The sequence below is a fragment of the Littorina saxatilis genome, linkage group LG12, assembly GCF_037325665.1.
Source record: "Littorina saxatilis isolate snail1 linkage group LG12, US_GU_Lsax_2.0, whole genome shotgun sequence".
In the NCBI taxonomy this organism is placed as follows: Eukaryota; Metazoa; Mollusca; class Gastropoda; order Littorinimorpha; family Littorinidae; genus Littorina; species Littorina saxatilis.
In genome coordinates, this window is record NC_090256.1 from 83,723,878 (window position 1) to 83,732,865 (window position 8,988).

Consider the following 8,988-nt stretch of genomic DNA (forward strand, 5'->3'; position numbering starts at 1 on the left):
TATCCTACATACTGTACTTACGTGTATTCTACTGAAAATGTCTTGTAGACGAGGCAGCTAAATTGAAGACGCTTGTTTTGGAAGCTCGATCTCTTCTAAAGCCTCGTGCAATCTATTACGTCAAAGCAAAGAAACGCCACTCTGAAAGTGTGGCGTGACGTGTTAGTTCTAAAGATTCATCGAGGGTAATTAGCGAGCGCAATTTTTGTTTCTATAATGACGTTTGTCTCGGTGACTTTGGCATCATAAGCAGTGGAAAAACAGGTCCCTGCAGGGCCGGACCAAATGAGTTGTAAGGGGGGGGGGGGGTCCTCCTTTTTTGGGGGGGCAAATCAGCAAAGTGGCGAAGCCACAAGCGCGCGCCTGCAAAGCAGGCGCGCGAACTAGGGGGGTCCGGGGGCATGCTCCCCCGGATAATTGTTGAAAAACGGTTAAAATCTGTGCAATCTGGTGCATTCTGGGCCTTGTTTTGAGGGTTAAGAGCAGCATTGTTTTGGTGCTAAAACTAGTAAAAGTCAAAGCAAGGTACATGCTTTTTCCAGGGGTGGGGTTCCGGAACCCCTGGAACCCCCCCCCCCTGGGTCCGGCCCTGCCCTGCCAGACTTGCTTGACATGACCTCCTTTACATGATATACACACTTCTGATTTGAACGATTATTATCTCACGGGTGTCTCTCTCACGTATGTAGGATAAAAATATTTAACATAAAGCTAGTTCAGTTTTCAGAGTTGAGTTTCGTAACGTTATATAATGCATTATATAATAATAATAATAAATGAGCATTTATATGCCGCAACATCATAACTTTACAATTATGCTCTTTGCGCTTGACACATTTAAAATTAAAACACAGTTATACAAGCATTTACATCTACATTCATAGTCAGTGTCACGATCGGGTGACAGAGACCAAGAAAGTGTCACTCAGTGGAGTGCCTGTTCTTGGTCGATTATGATAGAAAGCGCATGTGCGTGATATTGGGCTACAGCAGAGGTTGCTGACAGTGCTCAATGAACACGGATGTTTTGTAGCGCACGAGTTTCACAGTGCAGGGGTTTCTGCTGTCATTGGGCTGACGGTTTTTCGCTGACAGCGCGCACGGGATTTTCAGGGATTGAGTTTCTCGTGTCTTTTTTCTGCTTGGGGAGGCAGAATTGTGTATAGCTGGACTGGTTTTGTGACAAGGTCAGTCACGTGTTATTGGCTAGGTTGTCTGAGAGAGGCACAAGGACGGCGCACTTGACACCCAGCGGCAGAAGGGGAAGGATCTAATACACAGTTTCTAGAGTATGATGGTTTTTCACCGAATATTGTATTCGGCACTCTAGGGGAGCTTCCACCGGTTATTTCCTTCACACTGCCTCATATTTTGCTGAGGACAAGTCGTCAACATTCCTTCGTCGGCGATGGCTTTCGCATAAGGATTCGACAAGGGGTTCTGGACGTTTTTGGTCACTGTTGACGAACAGAGGCTGTTCCAGGGAGGAAGCGGATTTTGCTTCCATGAGAGTACAATCATAGGCTTTTGAGGTAATAAATCATTATTTAACGCTGTTGATGAGTCTGTGTTTGTGGAATAAAATACTCTCTGTTGTTCTTTCCAGGTTAGCGCATAATTTACTCTCTGTGACGCTAAAATACTAATCTGTATATGGTTTTTGCAGATAGGGAGAGAAGGACGGAAAATGACTGTTTTGTTGTTGTAAAAAGTCCGTTTTGTGCAGGCCCACGTGCTCGATGAGATATTTAAAGATGACATGTTTTAAGGTGGTGGGTGAGGGGTAGCTGACATGTTTAGTGCACCGATGCTTTCTGTTTGCAGCCTTCGTTCGTTTCTGTCGGTTTCCTGTAACCGCTGCACGGCTGCCTTTTGACGGGACACTGCTAGCTGCAGACGTTGGAGCTGGGACCTGAGGAAGCTACGCTAACCGGCTAACCAGCAGACCGGCTAACCAGCAGACCGGCTAACCAGCGAACCGGCTAACCAGCAACCCGGCTAACCAGCAACCCGGCTAACCAGCATACCGGCTAACCAGCATACAGAAAGAAAGCTAAGTGCACCGTGTCTTACGCACCCCGTTGACCACCGTTGTCTTTTCTTATCTGTGATTTCATTGGAGTAGTGACAACGTGGGGTGTGTGACCCCTGCATGAACTAGAGCTTTTTGAACAGAACATTCTCATTTGACTGTATTTACACGGGATCAGCGTGTTACTATAATTTTCTATATACTACTGGCATTTTGTCAGTGATCACGGGTTTTTTACGTGTTGAGAACGTAAAAGGAACATATTTTGAGTGAAGGCTCGAGGGAGGTGGCGAGTTTATACATAAACAGGCGTCTGAAACTTATACTTTTGTTGACTCTATTTAATTGTATGACTGCGAGAGTGGATCGTGGTGTGGTTAGTTAATTAGTAGTAATTAACCGGTTCATAATCACCTTAAGTGATATATTGAAACGTGACACATGGGGGCCAAGCCGGGATTTACTCAGTTAATTTCCAACTGATAAAGACCCACCAATTAAGGATAACTAAGAGCAGATAATCTCGTCAGTGCTCGACTTATTTTCTGCTTGGTGCTACCCTTTTTTGTATAGTTTTGATCATATACCACACCTTAAGCGATTCACATCTTGCAGGAAATGTAAATTGTAATTTGTGAGTTATTGTATGCGCTAACTGTGATTACTTCCCTTTCCTTTGTTTGTGAATCTTTGTTGTTGTACGTTCAGAGTTTTCCGTTGCAGAGAGCTGAGCGGGGTTAGCGGATTTGTTACTCGTTTTACTCAGTTTTCTCTACATTGTTGTTTCGCATTCTGTAACAGGTTACATTTCTACCGTCTTGTTTTACTTGGATTTTTCTCCATATTTTGACTTTGTTGGAATTTTGGGGGGGAAGGGTCCGAGGACTTCTGTCCTAACCAAGGCTGTGGGAGACACTCTGTTTCACCGCAAAAAGCAGCCGATAAAGTAGGCCACGGCTGTGGGAAACACTTTGTTTCACCGCAAAAAGCAGCCATAAAGTAGGCTACGCGTTTTGTTCTACACCGTTTGGATTTTTCTTCTGCATTTTCCGGTTGCTGGATTTTTGTATCCATTTCATCACCGCGTATTCTAGCTATAGCTGCGTTAGACTTACTTTTGTGATAAAGCTTTGTTAAACTAACCATGGCTACAGGGGGATCTCCTACGAAGAGATTAACTTTTGAGACTCCTGGTAGCGAGGAACAGACAGAGCGAGACGCACGCGTTAGAGCGCGTAGTTTGCTTAAGCGCAAGGAGTTAGAACGTAAGGAAGACATAGAGCGACAGACGAGAAAAGAAGAGCTTGACAGACAAGAACGACAGGCCGAACGACAGGCCGAACGTGACCGACAGGATAAGAAAGACGAGCTTGAGAGACAGGAACGACAGTCCGAGCTTGACAGACAAGAAAGGGAACGACAGGCCGAACGTGACCGACAGGATAAGAAAGACGAGCTTGAGAGACAGGAACGACAGTCCGAGCTTGACAGACAAGAAAGGGAACGACAGGCCGAACGACAGGCCGAACTTGACAGACAGGACAAACAGGCCGAACGCGATCACCAGCTAGAACTAGCTAGGCTACAGGCCGAGAAGGGTACGCTTACTCAGGCTAGCGCGCCGACATTTGTTGCCGACCGTACGAGACTGCCGACGTTCGACGATGACAAGGACGAGCTCGACGACTTTTTACGCCGGTTTGAGCGCATTGCATCTGACCAGAAGTGGGAAGAGGCCACGTGGGCTAGCCGCCTTAGCACCTGTTTAAAAGGACGCGCATTGCAGCTCTACAACGCTTTGGATGACGACGAGGCGAGAGACTATCAGGCACTAAAGAAGGCGTTACTCCAGCGCTTCAACCTGACTGCGGAAGCCTACAGACGACGTCTGCGTAACAGCAAGAGACTGAGCGGCGAGCTGAGTCATCAGTTTGTGGCACGCCTTAATCTCTACCTGCGGCGCTGGGTGGAGATGGCCGAAAAGGACTGGACCGTCAACGACCTTGCCGACCTCATTGTCATGGAACAACTGATGTCCAGCCTGCGACCTGAGGTGGTGACCTTCGTGCAGGAGCACCAGCCAAAGACTACTCAGGAGGCAGCCGACTGGATCAGAGTACACGAGGACGCCCAGGCGATCTCTGGCAAATCTTCAGGCTCACGGCCGGGAAAATCGGGAAATTCAGGTTCTTCAGGACCCAAGGACGGGAAGGACGATCAGGGACACAAAGGATCAAGTTCCAGAACTGACATCCAGTGTTATTACTGCAACAAGCGGGGCCACGTGAAGAAGGACTGCCACAGGAGACAGGCTGACCAGAAGGGCGTACACTTTGTTGGCAGTGAGGAGCTAAGGGACGTCACGAGCTCATGCACAATTCCACAACTCTGCGTTCCGTGCTCCAGGAAACATTTCCAGCCCCACTGCAACGTCTACGTTAACGGAGTGAAGGGCGAAGGTCTGCGGGACACAGGGGCAGACATGATAGTGGTTCGGGCGAGTCTAGTTCCAGCTATGGCCTACACAGGAGACAGCATCAGGGTGAGAATGGCCGAGGCATCTCACGCTTACGACTTGAACACGGCAGTGATCAAGGTCGTAACACCGTTGTTCACGGGGACCATTGTGGCCGTCGTCATGGACGATCCTCCATGCGACCTGCTCATTGGGAACCGGGTTCAGTTTGTGGACGGCGTCACCAGGGAGGTTCCCGTTTATCGGTCTCCCGACGTCATTTCAGTGCTCACGCGGGCACAGGCGGAGCGAGAGGACAAACCTCTCAAACCCCTACCTGCTGCACGAGCTGCCCTGGGGAACGTGACCCCCGCGCTTCTCGCGAAGGCTCAGGCATCTGATCCGACATTAGCGACTCCTCGGGAGCACGCGAAGTCGGGGAAGGTGAAGCTGAGCGGGAAGCATGGGAGGTCAAGGTTCCTCAGGGACAAGAAGTTGCTCTACCGTGAGTTCAGCAACCAAGAAGGTACATTCAAACAGGTTGTCGTGCCTCGCGAGTTTCGCGAGGGTGTCATGGCAACGGCACACGACTCGATTCTGGGAGGTCATCTTGGCACCAAGAAGACCACGGATCGTGTCTGGCGCCACTTTTACTGGCCAGGCATCTGCACGGATGTCCGACGTTTCTGTGCGTCCTGCGATAAGTGCCAGAAGGTGGTTGCCAAAGGAAGGGTGAGGAAGGTCCCCTTGGAGAAGATGCTGCTCATCGACGAACCCTTTCGTCGGGTGGCAGTGGACATCATCGGGCCCATCTTGCCTGCGTCTGAGGACGGAAACAGATACATTTTGACCATGGTGGACTACGCTACTCGATACCCAGAGGCGATCCCTCTGAAATCGATTGAAGCCACGCGAGTAGCTGAGGCTCTGGTTACTATGTGGTCCCGGCTGGGAATTCCATCAGAGGTACTCACCGACAGAGGCACGCAGTTCACGGGAGGAGTGATGGCGGAGGCAGCACGACTGCTATCACTGGAGCAGCACTTCACCACTCCTTACCATGCTCAGTGCAACGGACTGGTGGAAAGGTTCAATGGCACCTTGAAGACCATGCTGAGGAAACTAGCTCAGGAGAAACCACGCACGTGGGACAGGTACATCCCAGCATTGCTTTTTGCATACCGCGAGGTTCCTCAGGAGAGCTTGGGCTTTTCCCCATTTGAGTTGTTGTACGGCAGACAGGTACGCGGTCCCATGGCTATCCTGCGTCAAGCCTGGACGGACGAAGAAGCTGACGAGGAGGTGCAGACGACAGCGACCTACATCGTAGAACTCAGGAACAGGATTGAAGAGACCTGCAAACTGGCTCAAGAGAACCTGGGAAGAGCAGCACAGCGTTACGCGCGAGGATTCGACCGCAAGGCACGGCCGCGCAGCTTCAAGATTGGAGAACGGGTGTTGCTACTTTTACCTGTCAAACACAACAAGCTACAACTGCAGTGGCAAGGACCTTTTGAGGTGACAGCGAAAGTGGGCCAGAACGACTACAGGATCGTCATGAACGGGAAAGCACGCCTGTACCACGCCAACCTGCTGCGCGCCTACATAGAGAGGACTGCCTACGGGGAAAAGGACAAAGTGACAGAAGCAGTTGCTGTCGTGATGGACGAGACAACGGAAGAACAGGGAGGAGGACGTGTACCAGTTTGTCCGTTGGAGGCTAGTGAGGATCACACGGACGTGCACATCTCACTTGATCTTGGGGACGACCAGCAGGCGGACTTGCAAGAGATCCTGAAGGATGCAGCACGGGTCCTTACAGACATACCACTTCAGACGCATCTAGAGGAGTTTACCTTCGACTTGCTGGAGAAACAGCCAGTGAGGACGAAGCAGTATCCCATGCCTCATGCCCAGAAGGAGGTGGTCAGGAAGGAAATCGCCGACATGACGAAGTTGGGCGTCATCGAGCCAGCGAACTCTCCCTACAGTTCACCAATTGTGCTTGTGAAGAAGAAGGATGGACGCGTCAGGTTCTGTGTCGACTACCGGAAGCTGAACAAGATTACGGCGTTTGACGCGGAACCCATGCCTGATGTGGACTACCTCTTCAGTCACTTGGCCAAGGCCAAGTATTTTTCAAAATTAGACCTCACCAAGGGATACTGGCAAATTCCAGTTGCCGAGGAAGATCGCCCAAAGACTGCATTTACCACTCCATTCGGCCAGTTCCAGTGGACAGTCATGCCTTTTGGTCTACAGAATGCAGGTGCCGTCTTCACTCGCATGATGAGGAAACTTTTGGAACCATTGAAGCGCGAGGACATCAGCAGTTTCATCGACGATGTGCTGATCGCGACAGAGACATGGACTGAACATCTCGACGCCCTGCGCGACGTGTTCGGAAGGTTGAAGGACGGAAATCTGGGAGCTAAACCGTCCAAGTGCTACTTGGGATTTCGGGAATTGTCTTTCCTGGGTCATGTTGTCGGCGAGGGATTGCTCGTTCCAGAGGACGACAAGATCCAGAAGATTCGGGAGGCGGAGCCACCGCGCACGAAGAAAGAAGTCAGGTCTTTCCTGGGCCTAGCCAGCTTCTACAGACGCTTCATCCCGCACTTTGCCGAAATCGCACTACCACTGACCAACCTTACCAAGAAACTACAACCGACCGTTGTAGTGTGGACTGAGGAATGCAGCTCCGCATTCAACACCCTGAAGAGGCGACTCACCAGTCAGCCTATTCTCCGACTACCAGACCTGAACAAGGACTTCGTGCTGAGGACAGACGCTTCAGGGAAGGGACTTGGGGCAGTGTTGCTTCAGGAGACAGAGGGGTTTTTGCACCCTGTTTGCTTCGCCAGCCGTAAGCTGACCTCGGCCGAGGCAGCGTATGCAACGGTTGAACGCGAGTGTCTCGCCATTGTCTGGGGCATCCAGAAGTTCGAAGCGTACCTGTACGGACGACCTTTCTGTCTGGAGACGGACCATCAACCTCTGCAATATCTTCAGGTTGCAAGGTTGGCAAACGCCAGACTTATGCGCTGGGCGTTGATTCTCCAACCGTACCAATTCACGGTACGCGTCATTCCGGGCGCCAACAATGTTGGAGCTGACTTTCTCTCTCGGGCTGTAGAGGAGAACATGACTGTGAGCGAAACCGAGGTTTCGTCTTGAAGAGGGGAGGTGTGTCACGATCGGGTGACAGAGACCAAGAAAGTGTCACTCAGTGGAGTGCCTGTTCTTGGTCGATTATGATAGAAAGCGCCTGTGCGTGATATTGGGCTACAGCAGAGGTTGCTGACAGTGCTCAATGAACACGGATGTTTTGTAGCGCACGAGTTTCACAGTGCAGGGGTTTCTGCTGTCATAGGGCTGACGGTTTTTCGCTGACAGCGCGCACGGGATTTTCAGGGATTGAGTTTCTCGTGTCTTTTTTCTGCTTGGGGAGGCAGAATTGTGTATAGCTGGACTGGTTTTGTGACAAGGTCAGTCACGTGTTATTGGCTAGGTTGTCTGAGAGAGGCACAAGGACGGCGCACTTGACACCCAGCGGCAGAAGGGGAAGGATCTAATACACAGTTTCTAGAGTATGATGGTTTTTCACCGAATATTGTATTCGGCACTCTAGGGGAGCTTCCACCGGTTATTTCCTTCACACTGCCTCATATTTTGCTGAGGACAAGTCGTCAACATTCCTTCGTCGGCGATGGCTTTCGCATAAGGATTCGACAAGGGGTTCTGGACGTTTTTGGTCACTGTTGACGAACAGAGGCTGTTCCAGGGAGGAAGCGGATTTTGCTTCCATGAGAGTACAATCATAGGCTTTTGAGGTAATAAATCATTATTTAACGCTGTTGATGAGTCTGTGTTTGTGGAATAAAATACTCTCTGTTGTTCTTTCCAGGTTAGCGCATAATTTACTCTCTGTGACGCTAAAATACTAATCTGTATATGGTTTTTGCAGATAGGGAGAGAAGGACGGAAAATGACTGTTTTGTTGTTGTAAAAAGTCCGTTTTGTGCAGGCCCACGTGCTCGATGAGATATTTAAAGATGACATGTTTTAAGGTGGTGGGTGAGGGGTAGCTGACATGTTTAGTGCACCGATGCTTTCTGTTTGCAGCCTTCGTTCGTTTCTGTCGGTTTCCTGTAACCGCTGCACGGCTGCCTTTTGACGGGACACTGCTAGCTGCAGACGTTGGAGCTGGGACCTGAGGAAGCTACGCTAACCGGCTAACCAGCAGACCGGCTAACCAGCAGACCGGCTAACCAGCAGACCGGCTAACCAGCAACCCGGCTAACCAGCAACCCGGCTAACCAGCATACCGGCTAACCAGCATACAGAAAGAAAGCTAAGTGCACCGTGTCTTACGCACCCCGTTGACCACCGTTGTCTTTTCTTATCTGTGATTTCATTGGAGTAGTGACAACGTGGGGTGTGTGACCCCTGCATGAACTAGAGCTTTTTGAACAGAACATTCTCATTTGACTGTATTTAC